Below are 14,129 nucleotides of genomic sequence, written 5' to 3' on the forward strand. Positions count from 1 at the left end.
ACACCAAGGAGAGAAATATGGTTTTCCTAATTAAAATGACGTTTCAAATGTATGCAGGTATACTTACCTGTATAACAAGGGCATCTCTGTGATCACTTCCCCCGTTGACATGTTAGTCTTTGTGGTTTTCTTTCGTTATTTCACTTTGTAAAAACCCAATGAAATAAAGAAATAAATACACATCAGAAACTTAAAAAGTTTAACACCCGCTCCAAAAAAAGTCTACTTAAACACAAAGATTTTTATTTCCTTTCTGAAGGCCAGAAGGGAGCTTGCTGTGTGAATCATCTTGTAAGTGGGGTGCCACCTAAGGAAAGGCCCTGCTCACTGGGAATGCTGATCTCTCTGTAGTCAAGGAAGATACCCCGAGGAAAGGCCCACCAGATGATACAAGAGCTTGAGGGGGTTTGTGTTACAAACAGTGGTCTCTAAACTACCTGTGTTCCTATCACCGTCAGGTTTTAAAAATCAATACAGAGGTACCTCGGTTCCCGAACGCCTCTGTTGTCGTACATTTCGGTTCTCAAACGCTGAAAACCTGGAAGTAAATGTTTCTGTTTTCGAACATTTTTCGGAACCCAAACGTGCAATGCAGCTTCCACTGAGTGCAAGAAGCTCTTGCAACCAATGGGAAGCTGTGCCTCAGTTTTTGAATGATTTGGAAGCCAAATGGGCTTCCAGAATGGATTCCATTTGAGAACCGTGGTACCACTGTATCCTCAATTCAGCTTGGAAACAAATTAGCAGCCAGCACAACTCTTTAAACATCAGCATAATGGGGCACATGTGGCTTATTATTTGAGGGTTGTTGTTGTTTTTGATGCACATGAAAGGCACCTGGTTGGAGAAGGCTGCTATCCCCCACTGGACTTCTGGGTAGAAATGTATAAAATTGTGAGGTGCAAAAGAACATAAACATATAAGGCAGTGCTCAAAACTTCATTAGTCTGGTGTTTGGAAACATTTTGTCTCTTTTCTGGTGAAAAAAATCAATGGAGGGGTAGACAGATGGTTGGATGGAAAGACAATCAGGATAAAGGCAACTTTGTCTCCAGCATTGTCATCACAAGTATTTTTCACCTTTTTAAAAAAAGTTTTTATTAAAGATTTTCTTGTGTAACAAAGAAAGAAAGAAAGAAAAGTACATATGATGTCTCCACTTTCAATTCCCACTTGAAGTAAAGGCACTGTCTCCAAACAGCTCCCTATCAAATCAGCTGAATTTGTCTCTATAAAAGCCTATCATAGAATCAATTATTTCCCTTACTTTCAGTGATAATTCATAATTAGACATTAAACCAAGCAAGTGCATCGGTTGTTTGTAAAAATGAAGCTCCAGGGCAACCCCAATGTTGTTGCATAATTTCATTTTGCAAATTCACTTCTGTAACAGTTTTTGCTTGCGAATGTTTAAAGAAACACAGCTCTGCAACCAAAGTCCATATCCCCCCTTTCTTATCAGAGTGCTCCTGCTCAGGCTTTCAGCCAGCCATGTCCTCCTCGGGATACTCAATCCATTTCCCTGCCAACCTAATGGTTTTTCTACATTAAAAAAGAAATCTAGATAATACGCAATAGCCTGTGGCTTCTGAGCATGCTTAGTCCTTATTGAGCTGTGGTTTGTTTTTGGTTTTCTTTACACGGGTGGGGGTTTAATAAATGTATTTCCTTTGGCAAGGCTCAGGTTTCTTTGAGTGTGCTGATAGCTCCCTTCCTGTTTCGCTTTGGCCTCATTTTGGCTCCATGGCTGTTGGCCCCCTCTACCTGGATTTGCTCTTAAACGGGAGTGATGAAAAAAGATGAGTCAACAGTACTTTGTTTCTTTTAATAAATTAGCAGCTGAAATCGCTGCCTTGTGAACTTAGGCAATGGTACAGGAGAGCAAGAGTAGGCAAAGGTGATTCTCCCTGATCAATAACACTATTTGCCCTGAGAAGCATGCAACACAAAGCACAGTGCCCCCTCCTTATGCAAGATAGTGCTTGTCCCACAGAACTTGCTTTTCCAAATGCCTTTTCAACTGCCTTCTCTTCTCACGTTGATAGCAGGCACCTGCCTAAATTACTTCCTTTCCTTTTTTAAGCTTACTTAGGTCTCAAATCTGCTATCTTCTAAAACCTAGTGGGTAATTTCCAGAGGGGGAGCCATGTTAACTGCCTGTTGCTTCATAATCATAATTGAACATTGGTTCTTTAGAGATTAATATTTCTGCCCTCCTAAACTAGCTAGTGCATTTGGGGACCAACTGGAGCCACTGAGTGTACCTTGGAGGTGGAGACAGGGGCGGGGACACCAAATATTTTTGCAGATTTCCTTTGCAGCCTGGAGAGCTTGCATGCACATTATTGCAAACTTTTTTTAAAAAAAAAAAAACAATGATCGTAAACTCTGGCGACTTCAAATGGGCAAAGACTGTACTATTTAAAATGCAGCATTTGTGTGGAAAATATAGGAAACACATGTTTTCCCAGATGGTCTCCTTAGCATTTGCACCAATAGAGACAGATGTTTATTGGCTCATAGAATGGCAGAATTCTCTTCAGGCTATTGTTATAAAAGTAGACTTCCAGCTGCTCAAATTGACAACTTGTGTAGAATACCATCTTCTGATGGCCTAGGTAGAAAGGTACACCTGATTCTACCCCAGTTTTATACAGTACAGTACTGCTAAACTGATGAGCGACTAGCCCTTTCCAGCTGTTCTCCACCGCAATATATTACAGTTAGGGTGGAGCTGTGATCACTGGCCTTGCCAGGCCCATTGCCCCACCCAGCATGAATGCATAACAAGGGGGAGATCTGAAAGGGGGAGTCTCTGCTCTGCACATGTAGGCTGCCTACACGATCTGGAATCCTGATGGTGTAGTTTTCAATCCTGCAGGGAATTTTAGGCTGTGCACACATCACCAGCTTAAAAGGCAGCTTAAAAGGTCACCACTTCTCAATTCAGATCCATGTTGGTTAGATAAAAAAGCATCAAAATGTAGCCTTTCATCAGGAGAAACAGGACTGATGCAGGATAAACATGGATCGCTTGTACACCGCTGCCCAAACCGGCAGCAATTGTACAGTGGATGCAGATGAAATAGGAGCAGTATCCCTCTTCAGATGTCCTCCCCAAGGTATGGATTTGGGTGGGGGAGGGAGAAAGAGAACAGGGACACAATGAAGGGAGTGGGACTAGCAACCATAGGCCTCCTCTCCTCTTTTGTGGTTGGGAGAAATGGTGTGCTATCTGGATGCACACATTCAATAAACATACGTAGGCATCATTCTCTGTTATACCCGGTATCTACTGACCTACCCTGAAACACACGTATTCTGAGTACCCATCTATTTTACAAGATTACGTTGGATTTATATCCATGTCGTGGATCTACCGGTAATCTTGAGAATGGCAGTTCAGGGGCTGGTGTAACACTGGTGCTTCCTGCAGTAATCTTATGTGGATCTGTCCAGAGGAAGACTTGTGTCTTTCTTGAACTCTTCCCTTCTCATTTGTTCTTCCTCTGCCACCTACCCTACATTTGGTTCCACGAGGTGATGCATCCTACCTGCATGCAGACATGCTATTATTTAGAACAGGAACCAATCCACCAATGCTTTTCCTCCACACCCTTTGAAATGCTATGTTTGGAGTGGTTCCATTCTCCGTGCTTACTTGTCAGAATTGGTTTTCTTGACTATCAAATTCACACAATTGCAAGTAATCCAGAGCCCTTTGGTAATTAGACACCTTCCCCCCCCCCCAAAGTGCACAATGCACTCCACATACATTATCCCCACAAACCTTACAATAAGGTATACTGATATTATTACTACCTTAGTGGGGGGGGTTGAAGTTGATGCTGAGAACTGTTTTGTCTAAAATAATCCAATGAATTTAACCACTGTGCTATGCAACAGCACTCTGGAATATATATTTCCTGCAAGAACGAATTCTACATTCTTTTATATATAGCTATAAAAAATATTAACTACAGATGAAAATATCTACATTCTTGCACTTGCACTTGCACTTGCGCACGCGCACACACACACACACACAGACAGAGACAGAGAGAGTCTGCATCTTTTAAGATTGATCTTCCAAACTCATTTGGTTTCCCACCTTTCCTAACTAGAAGTGAAAGCTGGAGAGTGAGAGACAGCAGGACCTTAGTTCCCGTGCAGTATTTAGCAACAACCCAGGATAGCTGCAGTTTGGAAAGTGCAGTGAGTGACCAATCCTTTTTTCTAATCCAACCACTTTGGAAAAATTGTTTGTTCTCATCCTGTTTGAAGCAGCTTCAAAGTGGCTCCAGTCTAGACTGCGCCAAGATAAATTACAAACTTAAGGGGCTGATATAAACCACAGAAGAGAGTGGACTGTTTGCATGAATGTAATTATAACAAATATTTTTATTTATATGCACAGATGTGTATTTACACTCTGAATCCTCAGTACAAAGGAAGGAGAGGGGACTGACAAGAAGCTTGTGTGTCAATATATATATAGGAGATATCTTCAAGACCAGTTTTTGGAGTGGTCTGAAAAGCACTATCCCTTTAAGAAGGCAAACGGGGCGGGGGGCATCTGAATCTCCTTCCTTAACTAGAACTTTAGTAGGCAATTCCACACATAGCAGGTGAACAAAACTGAATGGCAGTCTGGAGAAAAAGAGGTAGGTGGTGTGCCAAAGAAGTGTGATCAGAAGTCTTGAGGATTTCTGTAAAATAAAGCAAACATAGATGGTATTTATTTCTCCTATCAAAATGCATGCAATCATTTTGTCTCTCAAAAAACCCAAGTAATAGTAGTAGCAGCAGCAGCAATAACAACAACAATAATAACAATAATTTCTTATAGCCTGCCCATCTGACTGGATTGTCCTAGCCATTCTGGGCGGCTTCTGAGAAAAATACAGAGCGGGGGTGGGAAAACAAACATTAAAAGCTTCCCAAAACAGTTGTGTAACTCTTTGACATGTGCTGAGAGGGTGTTCCACAGGGTGGGTACGACTTGAGAAGGCCCTCTGCCTGGTTCCCTGTAATTTCACATCTTGCAGTATTGGAACTGCCAGAAGGCCCTCAGAGCTGGACCATTAGTGATCAATGGGGTGGAGATGCTTCTTCAGGGCCGTATCATTTTTAGGTATTTAAAATACAATTAAAATAGCAACTATTCTCCATCAACTGTACAGTACAGAACTGCACTTGATGTTGGCATGTTTATCACACACAACCCTGGGACAAAAATGGATGTATCCCTCCTCAAATGTTGTTTAGGCTATTTGTAAGGGATGGGAATAAGCCACCTTGGAAGGTGTGATGGAATTTGCAGAGAAGAATGATTGAGGTTCCAGCTCATCAGTTCTTCCCTGAAAATGCTCCTTGCATTAATCTTATAATGCAAACACTAGGTTAGGATCCTGATGTTTGCTCTGTGCCTTCAGGCAGCAATCTTGCCCAGCTCTGTTATCTTCAAGGTGACTCTGAGGGGGGTATAAGACATGGTGGTCTGTGTTGTGGTTTTTAAGTATGGGTATGAAACAGGAAATGTTTGTTGTGATTAGGTCCAGGAATTGTTGTTGTTGTTGTTGTTGCTAATTTAAATTGATTAGTCACCTTTTTTAAAAAACAAATAATAACTCAAAGTGACTTACAATAATAAATAACACATATATTTAAACCAGCATAAAACTAAAACAGAATAAAATCTAAAACCCATTCATATTTTTAAAAGACAGGACTAAAACATCCCAACCATGGTTGGAGGCCACAATGACCGCTCCCCACATTAAATGGGGGATGCCCTTTGCGTGGTCGTGCGCAACCCCCTGGACCCTGTGCGGCACCATTAGCACAGGCTTGGCTTCACCTCCCCCCAGGTGGGATACCTGGAGGTCTCTGCCTACCTCAGCCAGTTGCCCAATCCTGCCTGGGGAGGCATTGCCAAGGTGATCAGGCCAGGTAGGGGGAGGGACTACCTGCCCACACAATAGGGGGAGGATCTTACCTGGGAATCGTCAGTTGGCTCCAGAGCTTCTCCCACCCTACCTACCCTCAGTTAAGACTTCTTTTGCAGATTAACTGTTTCTCCACAGGTACGCAGGCGCTGCTACGTCAAGGTTGCTGTTGAAGGGCTGGAAAGAAATTCTCCTGCATTGGCAGATTTTCCTTTCCCGTAGCAAAACGTCACAACTTTGGCGGTATCAGGCCTTGGGCGGAATCCTTTAGTCTAAATGGGGGTGTGTGCAGCGGTGGCCCATGCTCCCCTCCTCTTCGTGGCAGCGATACCAGGGTTACCTGTTAAAGGGGTTGTTTGAGGGAAGGCGTTGGCCGTTGGCATTGGCCTAGAGGTCATCATTGCTCTCCCCTGCGGCGTTGTAACGGGGGTGGGCTGTCTCTGCTTGAACATGTGTTTTCCAGAGCCAGCCCATCCCCCACTCACACTGGATAACCCTGATGTTCCCCAGATCCCCAACGGGGGACTGGGAGGGATAAACGCCCAATGCCTGAGCCAAGGTCTACCCACATCTGAAACATAATAATGTTGTGGCCAATTTTAATCCCATAGCATGTTGTCTTGAATCGTTATTCCACACCGGGGCCGCCCAGGGTTTGGGGGGCTCTGCCTGTCCACGCGAATAATTAAAAGCCAAAGGCCTGGTGGAAAAGAAATGTTTTTGCCTGGCACCTAACCAATGGTATATGAGCCATTCCATTATTTTCTTTTGCTGCATTGCGCCTATAGTTTACCATACAACCCATTATATAAACCTGTAGTTTACGTACATGAAGCATTTGTGCTCACATACACACACTTTGGAAAGTGCCCCAAAGGTCAAGCTATATCAGTTACAATATTTTTGTGCTGGTCTTGAGGTTTGGAGGGGTTTGGGCTGCTGAACATCACATCTCTGGGGACTGACAACACAAAACTGTACAGTGTTACCTCGGGTTAAGAACTTAATTCATTCTGGAGGTCCGTTCTTAACCTGAAACTGTTGTTAACCTGAGGTACCACTTTAGCTAATGAGGCCTCCCGCTGCCGCTGCACGGTTTTTGTTCTCATCCTGAAGCAAAGTTCTTAACCCGAGGTACTATTTCTGGGTTAGCAGAGTCTGTAACCTGAAGCGTCTGTAACCTGAGGTACCACTGTATTAGTGGACACGGACCATTTTTCAGTGTTTTAACATTTGAGAGCCACAGTGGTGTAGTAGGTGAAGCTCTTTTGTTTTGGGCCAGTCACCAGCTCTTAGTCTAACCTACCTCGCAAGGTTGTTGTGATGATAATAATATGGAGAGTGGGAGACCTTTGAAGTGAAGGTGGGATCTTCATGTAATAAAAATATTATTTTGAACCTACTCACTAAGCGCTGCAAGAATACAGCACACAAGACAAGATCTCTCTTTTGAAATCGAGTGTCTTTTGAGAACCTCAGTCTTGTGACATGTGAAATCAGATTGCCAGTTGTCTGAGCTCCCTGTGTGATATGTATGAAGTACGTGTTACGAAGCCATTGCCTTCAAACTGTTTCAGAATTTCACTCCTTCCTACCTGTAGCCATCTCTCCCAGCGTCCTCCTATCAAACTATTGATACAGCCTCATTCCTAAGCCATATAAATTTAAAGCCCAATAGGCTTTGAAGTTTCAAATGAGGACAGTTGTTTTTGTTTGTGGTGTGGCTTATCGTCCCGGTGCGCCCCTCCTTGTCTCCACGAGGGCTCCCTTCTCAACTGAGCCTACTTTCTCTGTCCTAGCAGGCCTTGCTGCCAGGGACCGTAGCCCTGCCAGAGTACGCTGATAAGGATGATGGATGAGGAGGAGGCTGGCTCCACTATGGCCCAATGGCTTCCTGGGAGTTTGAGACAGTCTCTCTGTTCCAAAGCCCATCGGAATGCTTGTTTAGAAGTTGGCGAGCAGCAAGGAGGAGGGGAAGGTGGGGGGGGGGTAAGAAGATGCATCTCTCTCCCTCTATAGATGAAACCCAGATGGAGCCTCGGCCCATCTTTGATTGGGGATTTCAGCACCCTTCGACTGCAGAGATTTGCTCAAAGGTTGACAAGGTGCCCTTTCAGCATGGTGACCCAGTCTCTGCTCACACAACTCTTGGCAAGCCATTCTGCCTCCGTCTTGGCTGTTTCGCTGCATATGACAGTTAAACACGCAAGCACGCAGTGCGGTGGTGCACCTTGGTGCTGCTTTATATCTGATGTCATTTCTGTCCGATGTCTTTTCTGTTGGCTGACTTGGAAATCACTCTGATTTTTTAAAGAGATAGACAGATGCACACATATGTACACACATTTTTTTATATAGTATAGACATCATAAATGACTATATTTAGGGACTGAAGCAATGGGGCCTTGTGATTGTAGAGAAGCAGAACAGAAGTTGTGTGGGTTGTTTTTAATTTATTGTGTGTGTTTTCCCTTCTTGGTTTTAATGTATCTATGTGGGATTTTATTGTTTTTGTTAGCTTATAAATTGCTTTGGGTTGCCTTTGGCAAGATAAAGCGACTAACAGATTAATAATAATAATAATAATAATAATAATAATAATATCCCCAACAAAGTAAAGCATTTAAAAAATCCATTTGATTCCAGCAAAGAGATTTATGCACATGTCTGTCTGTTCTGCTTCCAGTATTTTGATCAGGACTATTTACTTTTATTGAAGCACCAGTTATAGCCCATTACATGTCATGTATGTTTCAGCTATAATGATACACTGTACAATGAAGGGGCCAACCAAATTACCAGGCAATATATAACTATTTTATATTTTACTATATGTTTACCACCAAGTAAGCATGGGGATTGTCATTTGGATTTTCTGTCCTAGGCACCAAAATATTTTAGACCATCTCTGTGGTTCAGGGTTGGAGATGCTACGACCCTTCATCATCCCTAACCATTGGCCATGCTGGCTGGAGCTGAGGAGTTGGGAGTCCAGCAATGTCTACAGGGGGTCGGGTCCTCCAGTTCTGCTGTAGCTGCTGAAGGAAAACAAGGAGTCTTGCTATTAACCCTCTCAGTCTCCTCCTAGTTTTATCAGTTTGTGTTTCTTTAATCACAGGTTAATCAGAAACATCGAAATCCAGCTGACTAAATAAACACATCATATCTTTATTTCCAAAGCTGAAAAGATAAGTGATAGAATAAAATAAAACTAAAAAAGCTTTTATTATTTTATTTGCATGTATTTTTTTAAAGAGGCATACATTTATCACAATCCACGGCCTGCCGTCTTTTATGCCTATGTTTGGGATGGGGGGAGAGGGTGGGATAAGACGCCAAAGTCCCAGGAGTAGAATCACAGTTCTTGCCTCTGAAATCTCTGGAAATCTCTAAATTCCTCTAGCTCCGCTCCTGCCTCTTGCAGTGGAATGAGGAAGGGCAGGGACTTTCATCTGCTGTTCCCTGTGACATGCTGCAAAACCCTGTGTTCCTGACAGGTAAGAGGTGTGTTGCCTGAAGTGATGACGTGTTTGCCCTGCAGTAGCTATCATTTTGCCTGATAGCTGAAGAGAGTGCAAGGCTATGTGTGGAGAGCCTCGCAGGAGCAGGAAAGACCCTTAACCTGTCATGTACTGGATTCAGAGGAGCTTAATTGGCTGGCAAGTAGCTTAAACTAAGTACGGTATTTTGAGCTAAGCAGCATTAGCCACACACAGGCTTACTTTCTTAAAATTGCACCCATATGTGCTCTCGCTGCCTTTGCGTGCCAAAAGGAACCACAAAAGGAACTATTGGTGAGTTCAGCAGGTAAGCGGGCTGCAGGCTCATACCCTCCAACATTTCTCCGATAATTTTACTATTTATACCTCACACATCTTCCTGGGTTGCCCCAGCCTCTCTGGGCAGCTTCCAACATATATAAAAACACAACAAAACATTAAACATTAAAAAACATTTCCCTATACAGGATTGCCTTCAGACGACTCGGGGGTCAGATAACTCCATACCCACGAATGAAAATAGGGACATTGTACCATACACTCCAACATTTCTCCAGTGAAAATACAGTGGTACCTCAGGTTACATACGCTTCAGGTTACATACACTTCAGATTACAGACTCCGCTAACCCAGAAATAGTGCTTCAGGTTAAGAACTTTGCTTCAGGATGAGAACAGAAATCGTGCTCCAGTGGCGTGGCAGCAGCAGGAGGCCCCATTCGCTAAAGTGGTGCTTCAGGTTAAGAACAGTTTCAGGTTAAGTACGGACCTCCAGAACGAATTAAGTACTTAACCCGAGGTACCACTGTAGGGACATCCTAAAGAAAAGTGGGACGTTCCAGATCATCTTCTCTAAATCAGGGACATCCCTGGAAAATAGGGACACTTGAAAGGTCTGCAGGCTGCAACCCTAAACCCACAAAACTAGGATTAAGGTCTTCTGAAGTCAGTGGGGCTTAATTCTGAGTATGTGTATGATTACCTTGGTAGTGCTAGTGACTCCTAGTTTGCACATTCCCCCCTCCCCCACTTTCTGCTTGCTTCTGCTCAGGCAGCATTTCTCAGATATTCTGAACATTTGCCTGCACTTCTAAATTTAAGTTGCAGCTAGATGCAATGGCAGGAGATCTGTAGCTGGATCTCTTGCAGTTATTTAAAATAGCAAATGTGGCCAATTTAGACTCCCAATTTAAATTAAGACTGCAGCACTGGGGGGCGGGGGTCAACTTTCTTCTTCCGTTCTGTTTTCCTATTTTTAAAGCACATCACCCGGGGCTGGGGAAAGAATCATAGGAATTGTAGTTTGTTAAGGGTGCTGGGAATTGTAGCTCTCTGAGGGGTCAACGACAATTCCCAGGATACTTTTTCTTTTTGCAGGGGATGTGCTTTAAGTGTTTGGTGTGTACAGTGGTATCTCAGGTTACAGACACTTCAGTGGCTCTCAAATGTTAAAACACTGAAAAATGGTCCGTGTCCACTAATACAGTGGTACCTCAGGTTACAGACGCTTCAGGTTACAGACTCTGCTAACCCAGAAATAGTACCTTGGGTTAAGAATTTTGCTTCAGGATGAGGACAGAAATTGTGCCGCCACGGCAGCAGGAAGCCCCATTAGCTAAAGTGGTATCTCAGGTTAAGAACGGTTTCAGGTTAAGATCGGCCCTCCAGAACGAATTAAGTTCTTAACCCAAGGTACTACTGTACACAGTCTCGCTCGTTTGTGATATCTATGTTGGCTGTGAAACGTCTATCTCTCACTCTAGTTTTCTCTCCTTTCTGTTCTGCAGTTCTTTTTCTGCCAGCATACAGAGCCAAGAACTGAATCTGTCCTGTTTCCAAGTACGTGAGGCCAGACTTCAGCTTTTTGATGGAAGGCATAGCACACTACTGTGAAGGGATTGAGCCCAAAGTTTATAGCTCTCTTCAGCAACATTTGCCCATTTCCCAAAAAGCTTCAATAACTTTTTTTTTTTTGCGCTAGCGCCACTATATAACAAATGTTAATTGGAGAGTCTCACTCAGAGTATGAGAAACTTGGATGGGTTTCTACTGGATTTTAAATGTTTCTTTTTGGGGGGAAAGGGGGGGTGGAGAAGTTATGCCTGTAATGAAATAAGTATCTTGGCTCTCAGGGATGGGATGAAAGGAAATTTTAAAATATATTAAAAGCAATGCTTTTGGCAGTTCTCCTGAATGTAGAACAATTTGTGAATTTAAATGGTAGAGTTTTAAATATGTCACTTTTGCTTTTAGAATCAAATAAAGATGTGCAGAATGGATTGAAGGCTGACTGTTCCAATTTCCCTCTGAGAAAAAAAAGCTTCCTGATACAGGGAAAATGTTAACAATGTTCAGTTCCAAGAAATAATTCTTTAAGTGTGTTTTATGCAATATTCAAGGACTCACAAATCCCAAAGTTGGCAGTTTTGTCCATGGCACTGCAACATGATTTCTGATTTTGTATGTGCAATGTTGTACCTTCAGATCTTTGCACACTCACATTCCAGCCCAGCAATGCCAGTCCTTATGTCGAAACAGAGATGTTCCGCTATAGTGGCAGATTAGCAAAATGGCATCTTTCTTGGTCAATAGCTAGCAAAACATAATGAATAAGATAGCTGTGCAAAGCATAATCATTTGAGGATCGATTTTCAGTTTAACTTTTTGGTTCTGTTCTAGCAGAAAGCGCTACATTGAACAAAGTTCCATTTTCCACAGCGATTATGTGCAAACCGATGAAAGATGTCTAGAATACCATCACCTTAAGAACACACACTCTATGTCACATTTGATTCAAGAGACAACTTATTTCTTTAAAGTCCCTCTGTCCATAAATTGCAGTTGCTCTGGAGCAATAATACAGCATGCCTACAGTTGCAGGCATACAGAGCCGGACAGGAGATCATATAATATTTCGTCATTCACAAAGCTCTTTGAGTTTTTGGTAATGAAATCAAACTTAATATACGCACTCAAATCTAAATGGATGTTCATAACAGTATTTTGGAAAAGAGTCTTCTAGACAAAGAGGGTGTTGAGGGCCAGCCATGCCAATTCAGCACTCAAGATAATGTCGTGCTTGATCACTGCAAATCCTGATGGGTGATGGCAGACTAGGGATTTGCAGGATGAGCAGCACAGTCCAGAACAAAGAGTACAGCACAGAACCCTTGCTCAACAGCTACTAGCCACAGCGGCTGCATTCTACCACCACTGTCAGAGGCATTATGCCTCTGAATACCAGGTGCTGAGAACTGCGGGTTGGGAGAGGGCTGTTGTCCTCATGTCTACCTTGCAGGTTTCCCACAGGCATCTGGTCGTCCATTGGACTAAAAGGGCCACTGGCCTGTTCTTAGTTGGTCCCAGCAAGGCTAAACTCTCCTTTCTATTAGCCTTTTTTTAGGAGGGGTGTGTCCTTCTTCAGGGCTGGATTTAGGTTTGATGAGGCCCTATGCTACTGAAGGTAATGTGGCCCTTTATATGTCCAGCTGTCCTTTGTCAACAACAATCACTGTTTTTTGTGTTGAATATATGCTATATGGTAATTTATGGACCTAATAGGTATCTAAAGCCATTTGCACATGTTGCCATGCAACCAGTCCATGCAGAATGCAAGCACCCTATATATAGAAATGAGCAAACCAGTGATATTTTCGGGAGCAGGCTTGCAGGCGAGGCCCAATACTTACATCATAGGAGCCTACACAACACAAAACACTGTTACTGTATGTAGGTTTTATTTTATTTGCTTTTTATCTTATATTTTGGAAATGTACATCCAGTTTTTCCCCCTTTAATTTTTTTTGGGGCCCCCAACAGAGTGGGGCCCTAAGCTATAGCTTGTTTAGCTTATACGTAAATCCAGCATTGTCCTTCTTACAAATTTAGCTCTAAACAGTGTGTTTCCCCACTCCAGTTTATAGTGTACACCTGTCCTGCTGATTCTACTCCTCTTCTGCCACCCACCTCCATTGTGTGGGAGGAAATAATACTGCAGTCCTAGGAAAGTGAATTTCCTTTTGCCATGTGCACACTCAAATTGAAGCACTTTCTTTTCCTTAAAGAATTCTGGGTACTGTAGTTTGCTAAGGATCGCTGAGAATTGTAGCTCTGTGAGGGACAAACTACAGTGCCCAGTGTTCTTTGGGGGAAAGAATGTGCTTCAAATGTGCTTTTAAGGAATAGTGTTGTACACAGTTAACTAACATGAGAGGCTGGAAGTGGATTTGTTGGAAAGGTCATGATATTGCAATTAAATTTAAAGACACTGTGAACAGATACCACAAACTAGTATATAATGTTCTGGGAACACCAGAGGCTCTTCTGCCATGGGGACAATGTGAAAATCACTTATGGGACAACAGTAATTCAATGGTGAATTCTTAAGTTTCCCACCCCCACCCCCACCCCAAAAATATGTGGTTACTCAGACAGCACTTAGGACTGACATAGTTACTGCTACTATGTCCAGTTTGGAAATAAATATTTAAGCCATCATTTTTGAAAGATTGAGTGGAACACAAAAGGGATGGCAAAGTGGCTTTCTTTACTGGTTAAAGAGTCCACTCTTCCACCCATAAATCCAGCAGGAGTGAGCTCTGTTTATTCTGTTTACTGCAATTACCTAACCTGTGAGCCTGTGTATAAATCAGCGACAGCGTGATTTATGGGCAAACACATTT

General features: G+C 42.8%; 1 long non-coding RNA gene across 1 annotated transcript; it reads left to right on the forward strand.

The window, feature by feature from the left end:
- Positions 1–4,045: 4,045 nt before the first annotated feature.
- LOC310838574 lies at positions 4,046–11,522 on the forward strand. The gene is made up of 2 exons (XR_014561048.1): positions 4,046–4,215; positions 11,235–11,522. It is a non-coding gene; the product is annotated as an uncharacterized lncRNA (long non-coding RNA).
- Positions 11,523–14,129: the final 2,607 nt, after the last annotated feature.

The sequence above is a fragment of the Podarcis gaigeae genome, assembly GCF_964106915.1.
Source record: "Podarcis gaigeae genome assembly, chromosome: 2".
NCBI lineage: Eukaryota > Metazoa > Chordata > Lepidosauria > Squamata > Lacertidae > Podarcis > Podarcis gaigeae.